The following is a 13,767-nucleotide window of genomic DNA, read 5'->3' as shown; positions in this document are numbered from 1 at the left end:
TTTTGTGAATAAATATCCATGAATAAACTATACTGCAATGTACAATGCTGTGTTGTTATTATTATGAAGCAACTCACCTCTAGGAAAACTTTAATTTATAGAATGGTCTCATTTCCCCAAAGGCCTGAGAAATATGGTTCCCTCCAGTGATGCGCGGGTTGATCCAAAATGAGCGGGTATTCGCGGTTACGAGTCATCCAAAAATATTTGAAATGATATTCAGGTCGCGGTCGGTCGGGTCGTTTGAAATAAAGATGCCAATTAAACCTTTGTAATTTATATATTACTAGACACAATTGAGAAATACATTGGCCTACACTTTATTGGCTGAATAACTGGCATCGAATAGAGTGACCACCTGTCCCGCTTTACGTTGTACAGCAATTTTATCCTTTGTCCCGCCGGATACGTCCATAGGCGTACTGTTAACTTATGTCCAATAGTTCAGAGGAGAGCAATTAAATCATTAGTCGATAGGCTGAGTCGTACGTCAATCAAACTGTTGACTGGTGTACGAACGCCTCCTCAACATTCAACAATCTCAAATTGGAGAGTGCTCACGCTGTTCGGTCAGGTTAAGCAGCCGTGTGTCACAAATAAGAGAAGGTCAGAGTTGCGGTAGGCTTAGTTGAAAACATCGATCGGGTGCGGGTTGTTTATACATTGACCCGCGCATCACTGGTTCCCTCCTCACATATTCCCTGATGCTGGTGTAGATTTAAGGGTCATTATGTGTAACAACTTTCATCTACAGAACAGTCCAATACACCGAAAACATCAGGAGAACAAATGTATTTAATTATAACAATTATATGTAATAATAACAACATGCAATTATTACAAAAAAAATATTTTGAAAAGTTAACGTGACATCCACCGGGAAGCTGGAGTTTTATATCATTTAAATATTGCAACATTTAATCTAGGTCTTCAGTACACACAGGGCACTAAAAGTCCTCCACTAATGGTGGATTGCCAACACATGACTGTGGTACCACCCGTGACAATCTGATGGGGAAAAACAAGGCTGAGTGTGCAGGGGGCATTTTTTGTTTCCAACACAAGAGAATAAATCTCCGTGCAAACAAGGTCACAAAACAAACCATGCTGTTTTGGGTATCCAAAAGTTGTACATTGACAGGTTTTACACCAAAAAGAGGCCAAATTGGTTCTGGCTTAAGCTGTTTTTTCAAAATCGTGGAAAGGGTTCCAATAGGTCATAATGTGAGGACAATTCCAAAACATATGTGCAAGAGAGGCTGGCCCTTGTGAACATCTATCACAAGAAGGACTAATGGAAGGAAACATCTTTGACAACATTAATTTGGATATATTCAATCTGTGAAGCACCTTGAACTACAAAAGACCATGTCTAATACAAACAGAGGTAGAATGAACATTTCTTTGGACTTTTGACCATTGATCATCTGTAATAGACACCCCTAGGTCATCTTGCCAGGCTCTTTTCAAATGGTCCAATGTAGGTGTTGTTTTTTCCTGTGATGGCACATTATGGATTTTAGCAATTAGCCCTCTTTGAAATTAGTTAGACAAAAACACTGTTTCCATTGCAGAATTTGGGGGCTGATTAGGGAAAGACGGAAATAAGCACTTCACAAAACTTTGGATCTGTAGGTATTTAAAGAAATCTTTATTTTCCAAATTGTATTTGCGCTGTAATTGTTTGAATGTGGGAAATATATTTTCAATAAATAAATCTTTTAAACATCGAATACCTTTATAATCCCACTGAAGAAATGTCATATTTAAGACTGATGGAGGAAATGTATGATTATTAATCAATGGACTTAAAGCTGACGCATCCCTCCATCCGTAATGCATCCTAATCTGGGACCAGATTTTAACTGAATGAGAAACTACTGGGTTCTCAAGTTTTCTCAACAGGTTCTCAACAGCTTTCACTCTCCATCCTACTCCAATCAGCCCCTGAGTGGACAACCAAAACGACATTGCGCAGATATTACATGACCAGTAGTAACGTTGGAAACAGGTAATCCCATTCCTCCCTGGCAAGTTGGTCTTAACAAGAACATTTTCTTGATTCTAGGAGTTTTTCCATTCCATATAAAATATGACATGAGGAAATCTAGTTTACTAAAAAATGCTTTGGCTATCCAAATAGGAATACATTGGAACAAGAACAAAAACTTAAAAAACTTATAATTAGTAAGAACTGTCCGATTTTGATAAACCCAGTTTGGTCCTGTGAAATAATTGTCGGTAAGATTGTTTCCAGTCATGTAGCTACAATTTTTGCAAGTAATTTATTATCCACGTTGAGTAATCAGTAATAAATAAATAATAATAATAAAAAAATTTTTTTTTAATTTATTTGTTACAAAATTACATTTTGTTGCATGGGAACCCCAAAGACTTTCAGTGTGAATTTTTTTTCTTCACATCATTATCATCATTAAACTTTATTATACACAAACAAGGGCAAAATCCACAAAATCCCATATTTACCTGTGTACTAAAACGCCAATGTTTCCATTTTTGACAAAATCCTGACTGAACTTAGAGCCATGATCTTCAGTGTTAAAGGGTTAGTTCACCCAAAAATGAAAATTATGTCATTAATAACTGACCCTCATGCCGTTGCAAACCCATAAGACCTCCATTCATATTCAGAACACAGTTTAAGATATTTTAGATTTAGTCTGAGAGCTCTCAGTCCCTCCATTGAAAATGTATGGTATACTGTTCATGTCCAGAAAGGTAATAAAAGCATAATCAAAGTAGTCCATGTGACATCCGAGGGTCAGTTAGAATTTGTTGAAGCTTCGAAAATACATTTTGGTCCAAAAATAACAAAAACTACTACTTTATTCAACATTGTCTTCTCTTCTGGGTCGGTTGTCAGCGCGTTCATTGCAGTTTAGTGATATCCGGTTTGCGAACGAATCATTTGATTTCACCGGTTCTACTTGAACCAGTTCACCAAATCGAACTGATTCATTTACTCAAGTAGTAAGCAGTACACTGAACCGAGAACCATTTCTGTCGGACACATCCGATTCGAGAACCGAGGAGCTGATGATACTGCGCAAGTGTGATTTAGCTTGAAGCAGATGTCAGAACATAACTGGTTCTTTTGATGATTGATTCTGAACTGATTCTGTGCTAATGTTATGAGCGCTGGTAAACCGAAGGCTTGAATTAAGGGCAATCATCGCCAATAACGTCATTACGTCGAGTGCAAAAGAACCGGTGAATCGGTTTTTTCAACCGGTTTATTGAATCGAATGGTCCGAAAGAACTACTGTGTGAGTAAATGAATTAATCCAGGATATTGGTTTGTGTGAACTCGGAGGGAGTGTCAGCCACATTAAAAAAGTTAACAGCTTATGTTATTTGTGGATTAATGCTTATTAAGATGCGAACCGTTTCAAATGATTTAGTTCAATTTGGTGAACTGGTTCAAGAAGATCCGGTATCAGTAAACTGCATTGTTGTGAACACGCTCTCAACATACCTGGAAGTCAAGTCAAGTCAAGTCTGCTTTATTGTCAGTTTCCACATGTACAGTACATACATACAGAGAATCGAAATTGTGTTACTCTCAGACCCAGGTGCACACAGATAACATTTACATTAAAGCCTAAAAATCTAGATCAAATATAAAATGTAGATACAACTATACAATAAGGGAATGTAAAAAAAGACATATAAAAATTAAAAGTAAAGTTAAATAAAGCAGTGCAAGGCAAATGGCAGATAGAGTGCAAATCAATGAAGTGAACAACAGTGCAGATAAAAGATTTTTAGTGCAAAGAAAAAAAAGCTTATTAAGTCTGATTAAAGTGACAAAGGGCTCAAGAGCAGTTATTTTATTTAACTCACTGATGAGGTAGTGGAATAACGTCAGTTCCATGCTGAATGAGGTAGTGAGCAGACCAATGATGCACCAAGTGACTGGTGCATGCCATCATATATTAGTGTGTGTGTGTGTGTGGGGGGGGGGGGGGGGGGTGGCTCGGGATGTCGGATCTAGTAGTTCAGTGGTGCCTGGGGCAGAAGAGGGGAGGGGGTGCAAGTTCGGGAGTGAGTTCAGCTTCCTGACAGCCTGGTGGATGAAGCTGTCCTTCAGTCTGCTGGTCCTGGCCTGGAGACTCCGCAGTCTCCTCCCTGATGTCAGCAGACTGAAGAAGCTGTGTGACGGGTGAGTGGGATCACCTGTGCTTTGCGGGTGAGACAGGTTCCGTAAATGTCCTGGAGGGAGGGGAGAGAGACACCAATTATCTTTTCAGCTGCTCTCACTATGCATTGCAGAGTCTTTAGGCAGGACGCGTTGCAGGCTCCTGGTCTCCAAGCTCAGAAACCTCGGACAGAATGCCCAACTCAGTGACTGGGTTCTTGATTTCCTATCATGCAGACCTCAGGTAGTGAGGGTGGGTCAGACCACCTCCAACATCATCACCCTTAGTACAGGAGCCCCACAAGGATGTGTTCTGAGCCCGCTGCTCTACTCGCTCTACACATGTGACTGTGTGTCCCCTACACCTCCACTTCTGTCACCAAGTTTGTGTGAAGCTGCTGTTTATAGATTATAGCTCGGCCTTCAATACTATATTCAAGTCAAGTCACCTTTATTTATATAGCGCTTTAAACAAAATACATTGCGTCAAAGCAACTGAACAAAATTAATTAGGAAAACAGTGTGTCAATAATGCAAAATTACAGTTAAAGGCAGTTCATCATTGAATTCAGTGATGTCATCTCTGTTCAGTTTAAACAGTGTCTGTGCATTTATTTGCCATCAAGTCAACGATATCGCTGTAGATTAAGTGACCCCAAAAAGCAAGCCAGAGGTGACAGTGGCAAGGAACCGATAGTCCATCGGTGACAGAATGGAGAAAAAAACCTTGGGAGAAAGCAGGCCCAGTTGGGGGGCCAGTTCTCCTCTGACCAGACGAAACCAGCAGTTCAATTCCAGGCTGCAGCAAAGTCAGATTGTGCAGAAGAATCTTCTGTTTCCTGTGGTCTTGTCCTGGTGGTCCTCTGAGACAAGGTCTTTACAGGGGATCTGTATCTGGGGCTCTAGTTGTCCTGGTCTCTGCTGTCTTTCAGGGATGTAGATGCTGATCCACCATCTGGTCTGGATACGTACTGGATCCGGGTGACTCCAATGACCCTCTGATCTTGAGACAGACTGGATCTGGTGCCTACAGTGACCTCGGAATAAGAGAGAAACAGACTAATATTAGCGTAGATGCCGTTCTTCTAATGATGTAGCAAGTACATCATCTGTTATGGGAAGTGTTCCCGGTTCCGGTTTACCTAATTAATGCAGCCTAAAAATCCTAAAAAGCCAGGTTAAAGAGATGGGTCTTTAATCTAGATTTAAACTGCAAGAGTGTATCTGCCTCCCGAACAATGTTAGGTAGGTTATTCCAGAGTTTAGGCGCCAAGGAAAAGGATCTGCCGCCCGCAGTTGATTTTGATATTCTAGGGCAGGGATAGGCAACTACGGTCCTGGAGGGCCACTATCCTGCAGAGTTTAACTTCAGCCCTCATACAAAATCACCTGCCTGTATCTATCTAGTAATCCCGAAAACACTGATTGCCTTGTTCAGGTGTGTTTAATTAGAGTTTGAGCTAAACTCTGCAGGATACTGGCCCTCCAGGACCGTAGTTGCCTATCCCTGTTCTAGGGATTATCAAATTGAGTTTTGAGAACATAGCGGACGTAGAGGATTATAATGTAAAAGGAGCTCATTCAAATACTGAGGTGCTAAACCATTCAGGGCGCTTTATAATTAATAAGCAATATTTTAAAATCTATACGATGTTTGATAGGGAGCCAGTGCAGTGTTGACAGGACTGGGCTAATATGGTCATACTTCCTTGTTCTAGTAAGAACTCTTGCTGCTGCACCACCCACCCAATAAAGCATTACAATTATGTAATCTGGAGGTCATAAATACATGGATTAACATTTCTGCATTTGACATTGAGAGCATAGGCCGTAATTTAGATATATTTTTGAGATGGAAAAATGCAGTTTTACAAATGCTAGAAAAGTGGCTTTCTAAGGAAAGATTGCGATCAAATAGCACACCTAGGTTCCTAACTGATGACAAAGAATTGACAGAGCAGCCATCAAGTCTTAGACAGTGATCTAGGTTATTACATGCAGAGTTGTTAGGTCCTATAATTAACACCTTTTTCAGAATTTAGCAGTAAGAAATTACTCGTCATCCAGTTTTTATATTAACTAGGCATTCCATTCGTTTTTCAAATTGGTGTGTTTCACCGGGTCGCAAAGAAATATAGTACTGAGCCTTGAGGTACTCCATACTGCACTTGTGATCGATATGATACCTCTTCATTCACTGCCTTGAATTGATGGCGGTCATATAAGTACAATTTGAACCATGCTAATGCTCTTCCATTAATGCCAACAAAGTGTTCAAGTCTATGCAAAAGAATGTTGTTGTCCATTGTGTCAAATGCAGCACTAAGATCCAATAGAACTAATAGAAAGAGACAACCATGATCAGATGATAAGAGCAGGTAATTTGTAACTCTTAAGTAGAGCGGTCTCAGTACTATGATACCATCTAAATCCTGACTGGAAATCCTCACGTATACCATTTTTCTCTAAGAAGGAATATAATTGTGAGGATATCACCTTTTCTAGTATCTTGGACAGAAAAGGGAGATTCGAGATTGGTCTATAATTAACAAGTTCTCTGGGGTCAAGTTGTGTTTTTGTGATGAGATGCTTAATAACAGCCAGTTTGAAGGTTTTGGGGACATATCCTAATGACAGTGAGGAATTAATAATAGTCAGAAGAGGATCTATGGGTTCTGTAAGCACCTCTTTTAGGAGCTTAGATGGTATAGGGTCTAACATACATGTTGTTTATTTAGAAGATTTAACAAGTTTATACAATTCTTCTTCTCCTATAGTAGAGAATGAGTGGAACTGTTCCTCAGGGGGTCTCTATAGTGCACTGTCTAATTTGATACTGTGGCTGACGGCTGAGTGGTTCCAATTTTATCTCTAATAGTATCGATTGTAGAAGTAAAGAAGTTCATAAAGTCATTAATGCTGTGATGGGAAATTTCAACACTTGTTGAGGATTTATTTTTCGTTGTTTTCATCTAAAAGATAAGAAAAGTAATCGGATCTAGTAGTTTTTAATGCTTTTCTGTAGGATAGGTTACTTTCCCGCCAAGCAATACGAAATACCTCTAGTTTTGTTTTCCTCCAGCTGCACTCCATTTTTCGGACTGCTCTCTTTAGGATGCGAGTATGCTCATTATACCATGGTGTCATACTGGTTTCCTTAAGCGTAAAGGAGCAACTATATTTTAAATGCTAGAAAAGAGAGTCCATAGTTTCTGATACATCAGGAAGGTACATTAAAAAGCAGTCTTTTGTGGTAGAAGTGATGGTTCTACCATACTTTTAACAAGAAGTAGAATTTACAATTTTGGCTGAAGTTTGCACAAAACTAAATAATGATCTGAGATATCATCACTTGGCTGCATAATTTCAACCCTATCAACATCAATTCTATGTTACAGTATTAAATCTAGAGTATGATTTCGACAATGAGTAGGTCCTGAAACGTGTTGTCCAACCCCAATAGAGTTCAGAATGTCTATAAATGTTGATCGCAATGCATCTTTTTCATTATCAACATGGATATTAAAATCACCAACTATTAAAACTTTATCTGCAGCCAGAACTAAATCGGATGTAAAATCATTAACATTTGTGGAGGGATTTATCATTAACGTTTGTGGAGGGATTTATCATTAACATTTGTTTCTCTGGATAATGTTATATGAAGCACCATTACTTCAAACGAGTTAAACTTGAAGCCTGCCCTCCTGAAAACGTTGTTATGAATTGAAGCAACACCTCCCCCTTTGTCTTTTAGATGGGGCTCATGTTTATAACAATCTTGGGGGGTGGACTCATTTATAATAATGTATTCTTCAGGTTTTAGCCAGGTTTCTGTCAAATAGAGCACATCTAGATTATGATAAGTGATCATATTGTTTACAAAAAGTGTTTTCGTATAAAGGGATCTCATATTCAATAAGCCAATCTTTATTATATCCGTATTGCATCTGTTTTTTATTTGATGAACCTCAATTAAATTTTTAATCTTAACTTGGTTTGGATGTTTTTTGTATTTTCTAGTTCGGGGAACAGACACAGTCTCTATAGTGTGAGATCTAGGTGAAAGAGTCTCTATGTGCTGAGAATTAACTGACCTCTGTGATGTGAGGCAGCTAGCAGACGGTCAGTTTAGCCAGTCTGTCTGCTTACTGACATGGGCCCCAGTTAGTCAAGTATAAACTCTAGACTATTAGAGTCATATTTCATGACTTTTATGAAATACTTCATATTTAATTTTCACATGTCATATTTTACAGAGAAGAGCGGCACCACCCCAGGAGAGATGAAGACCCTCTCTTTTCAACAGGTCAGGTCTGCCCCAAAAGCTTGTCCAATTGTCTATGAAACCTATGTTATTCTGCGGGCACAACTTATGCTGTGTTCACACCAAACGCGAATAGAACATCTGGCGCGAATGATTTCAATGGTAAGTCAATGCAAAGGCACGTTTACGCGCGTCTGGAGGTTTCGCAGCGCGAATGGGGCATTAAGTGCGGCGCGGAAGACGCAAATTCACCTCATTCGCGCAAACTGTGCTTTTTATGCATTTAGCGTTTGACGCGAATTCAGGTCTGCCGCCTGAGTTGAAAAATTTTAACTTTGGCGTCAATCCACGCCGCGTTAACCAATCAGGAGCCTGCTAGGAGTGACTAATTCAACATTATGTTCCTGCAGCCTCTGGTTGTGCAGGAATACATTTCTCCACTCATTCAACAAGGAGGAACGACTGATGTTGTCAGTGAGCAGTCACCTGGGCCTATATGACAAAAGTTCATATTTCTATAGAGACAGGAATAAAAAAGGACCTATAAATATATATAAAACATATTAATAGATAAATTGAATAAAGGCCAAAGATAAGAAACGTTTCATTTACCCCAAACAAATTAAATTTTATCTTGAATCACTAAAGAGACATCAGAGCCGGCGGCAAATGTCAGAAGATCTAGCCAAGGTGAGGCTGCTCTCGGCGGATACATGATGACGGAGCTCCCGCTGATCGCATGGAGCTCATCTCCGAGATCGGTGAAACACATTTTTTAAATAGTCACTGTCATTATAAATAAACTCATATTTGAGTGTAAAACAACTACATTCTCGCCTGAAATACTTTTAAAACTACATTTCATGACACAATAACAGTAATATTTTGAAAATTATCCGAATTAAAATGGCGGTTAAAAAAATGCTGCGTGAACTCAGCTGGCAGAAGCCCCCCATGACGCGAATTTGCATCTGTTGTGAAGTTAATTTCACGCGCGAATGATCAGAAAATTATCAACCGGCAAACTAGACGCGGTAGACGCAAATTTTACACTCTATTCGCGTTTGGTGTGAACACAGCATTAGACATCCAGCCATTGAGTGATGACAATCTGCTATGCATCTCGTCACCACGGTAAGCAGGGAGGGGACCAGAGCATATTACAGTGTCTGACATCGTGCTTGCAAGTTCACACACCTCTTTAAAGTTATTTTTAGTGATCTCAGACTGGCGAAGTCGAACATCATTAGCGCCGACATGAATAACAATCTTACATATTCCATACAAAAGAATCGCCAATAACTAGAGCACTTAAGGCACACCTTTATCTAGTGTCCATGACCTTTACAAACATCTCTAACGTGATCTGCATGGTTATTTATTGACTAGGTGTCCTTTATATTGGTCTTTGCATTAATTTTTCACATAGCTGTTGAATTGGCAGCCAAAATGACAAAAGTTAATCTCCTTTACTTATTTCTGGCATTCTATCCCCTATCTGAGGGATTAAAAAATAAAGGAGAAATTGAGAAACATCTCCAATTTTTATCTTTATTTTATTATTAAAGCTTATTTGATTGTCGGCCGGTTCCCGCCTCCTTCTTCCCATGAAAAAACTATCTTTGACCCTGCTGGTGGTCTGGCATGTTAGGCTCATCACAAAGAACATTGTTACATTGGTGCCGAAACCCGGGAGGAAGGGGGGACGCGCTGCAGAAGATCGCTCACCGTTGGGGTGAACCCGCGGTGCCATCGAGCAGGCGTAGCAGTCGTGCGCGGGGGATGCTCGAGGCAGTGGATTGGAGTGAGTTGCCGGGGATGGACGAGCTCGCTGCCGGCCGCCCGTGATGTGAAGGGGCGGCTGCTGTCCGTGAGGAAACAGAGGAGTCGGCGCCTTTCGCCAGGGGGCAGGAGCCTTCTGCCATCCTTGATGGAATCGGTGGGAGCAGTCCGGCTGCACAAAACCGGAGGAGCCGTCGCCGTCCACCGGGCAGCGGAGGAGTGTTGTGCCGTCCACCGAGGGCTGTCCAGTGCCACCGCCAGGCACTGCGGAGAAGTTCACCCAGCTGGTGAGGGATCTTCAGCAGCATGTCCCTCCTTCCTCCCGGGTTTTGGCACCAATGTTCTGTTGTAACAATGTTCTTTTGTGGGAAGAAGGAGGCGGGAACCGGCGGACAATCAAAACAAGCTTTAATTATAAAATAAACACAAGACAGCGCGACAGTCCCTCACGGACGACAAAAACTAAAACTAAATGAAACCCAGGCCTGGTCCTCTCTCCACAGATATATTGACAGCTTTATTTAACCTTCTCATATTTAGTTTTCTAAAATAAATAATTGATTTTCAAAAGTACATTATTTATTATTTGGAAAGTAAGTTCATGGTAAATATTTATTAATGATTTATTGACCTTTGAAAAGAACTGAATGTATTCAAAGTAAATGTTTAATTATGTAAATCATTCTATTTTAGTCTTTTTTTGAAGTGTGATATTCAAATCAACAATAAAGATGTAAATTCATAGGTCTATTATAAATTATATTTGTAGTTACAGATTATTATTAAATTAGTCTTGACAGATAGTTGCTTATGTTCTAAGAGACATGCAGAGATATTGTAACATGTTTTTTTATCTAAAGTATATATATATATATATATATATATATATATATATATATATATATTTTTTTTTTCGATTCATGGAGAAAAGTGAGCATTAACAGCTTTTCATGTTTACATTGTGCATTACGCACGTGTTGTTTGTACATGACAAATTATTGGTTAATTGCAATTTAAAAAATTTTTTTGTTAATTTTCTTAGATTGGCAGTTTGGAGATTCGAGTAAATCATATAAAACCAGCAACTGAAATAGTGGAAGTTATAGGTGCATACATTGAAATGCAGACATGTTAAATATTGAAGACATAACAGGATGCATACAAATTCAGTTGTGGGACAGCCTAGTAGACAAGCTACTCATTCGAAAGAGTTATTGCATCCGAAATGTATCCATTAGGCAATATGCAGGAATCCTCTTACTGAGTAATTCACGTAGTACAGAGATTGAAGAGGTGAAAGGTATTTCACTTCCTCGTCATGATGAAGATTTCACAGTGGAAGAAGATGCGGTGAAAACAATCAATGGTTAAATCATTGCTGTTGAGATTACCGTTTCTCAAAAGTGCAGAAAATGCCAGGCTTGGTAAATGGATTTCAATCCACAAGGAAATTTCCATTGCTGTCATAGATTTGCACTTTTGCAGAAGTGTACAACTATGAAAGCAAAAGGGAAAGTCTCCCTAGCAGGCAGTTTTGGTGAAGATGAAGTCAAACTTGTGCTAAAACGGTATTTGGATGATGAGAAACTTCTACACTTACTTGCAGACAGTCAAGATGTGGAAGAGCACCTGTTGAGCATGGAAAAATGCTAAATAAAAACACAAAAAACTTGTTTCTCTAGAGAAAACAGAAATTGATACATCTACAGTGTCTATTCAGGAAGAAGCACCAGGTACAGGCTCTGTACAGCAAGAAGTAGCTTCAGTCTCAATGGTGAGAGAACTGAAGACTTAAAAGAGGGTCAAGTACCTGCAATTTCTTTTTAATTAGCATGAGGTGACAACTGCAACAGTTGTGGACCAAGAGTTAGTTGCAATGCAGATTGAGGAAGAACTAGCAGGTTTAATATCAGTAATGTCAATGGACATTTATTGAATGTGTTAATCTTTTGTGGTTTTATGATGTCAAATGTCATGCAAGTATTGTTTTTTGGTCTGTCTCTTTGTCTTTCTTACATACTGAACACTTTTTGGTCTCTGTGTTACGTTGACATCTCTCTGTGTCACACAAATTCTTTCCTCTCCCTTTGTTTGTATATATACAGTCTGTGTGTCTATTGCTGTCTTTGTCTGTTTAATATTCACATGCTTTCTCTCTAATTGTCACATACACTCACACATATTTATGTCACACTGAAAACACACACACGATTTCTGACACATGACGTTATATATACGTACACATGCTGTGTCTTTTAGACACATGGAAACACTACATTCTGATTAATTTAATGTTTGTGTTCCTAAAGCAGTAAAAATAGACAAAACATGCAAGAAAATATAAAGAAAAAAATAAACAAAGAGGATGTATTTTTTGATGAATATGTATAAGAATACTGTAGTATAGATTATAGAGGCGGGGGATTCGAGTCACATGACTTAACTCGAGTCTGACTCGAGTCACAATTTTCAGGATTTGTGACTTGCTTGATTAAAGGATGAAAATGACTGCTGGAACCACACTTTACGTGCATAGATAAGTAAATGATCATCACTTAAATTAATTTATATTTACAATAGATTTTCCTTAAATTACAGTATTTAAAAAAAATTTAAGAATGTTTGTGCACACAAAAATTGGTTTTAATTTTTTACCGTTAATGTTTACAGTTTTTCGATTGTTTTTTTTCTTTAATGCATGCAGATATGATGAATATCTCAAATCCAAGATATGCTGCAGCAATCTACAGCAGCCATCCATGTCACAGTTCGTTGCGCCCCAGACTACTACATATCCACTCAACCACCCTCGACAAAAAGCCATTACAGAAGCAATAAGTTTCTTATAGGATCATTAATTGTAACATGCCCTGTCTGAACAAATATGTGATCAGTATAAAATCAAAAGATTGATCTTGTAATTGCACCAAATTGACAATGCACCAAATATGAAGAAGGCATTCACCACATATTTTCCCAGTTCAGCTGAAGCAGATGAGGATGATGATGACTGCCTCGATGATGCAGAACTTTGGAATGCCCTTCCAGTTGATGAGAAGGAGAGGCTGAATGAGACCTTGATCTTCAAAGGCAGCATAGACTACAGTGCTTTGCGCACACACACTACTATTGGTTGTTGGTGATGGTCTTAAAGAGACCAGGGCTGTCGGTTCAGCTTTGGCCAAAGCGTCGCGGATCAGTTCTCCGCTCCAGACAAGTACATCTTTTAAGGAGGAATTTGAGAAAGAATTTGGCCAAGGTGGAGTTCCTGCTTCTGTTGTTACTCGATGGAATTCGACTTTCCGACAGCTGTAGTCCTTGCTTAGCTGTGACTACCAAACTTTGTGCAAGGTCTTGGATGTTAGGGGCACAGAGAGACTATGTTCACTCTAAGAGAGTGGGCTCAGATTAAAGAACTGGTCCGCATTCTGAAGCCCTTTGCTGATGCCACTGATCTCACTCAGGGAGAGAAAGTTGTAAACATAAGTGCTGTGATTCCCTGTGTTCTGTCCCTCAACCATCACTTGGAAAACCAGAAAGAAGGAACACAATACTTGGT

The sequence above is a fragment of the Carassius gibelio genome, chromosome B10 (genome assembly GCF_023724105.1).
Source record: "Carassius gibelio isolate Cgi1373 ecotype wild population from Czech Republic chromosome B10, carGib1.2-hapl.c, whole genome shotgun sequence".
Classification (NCBI taxonomy): domain Eukaryota; kingdom Metazoa; phylum Chordata; class Actinopteri; order Cypriniformes; family Cyprinidae; genus Carassius; species Carassius gibelio.
This window is presented reverse-complemented; position numbering follows the sequence as displayed.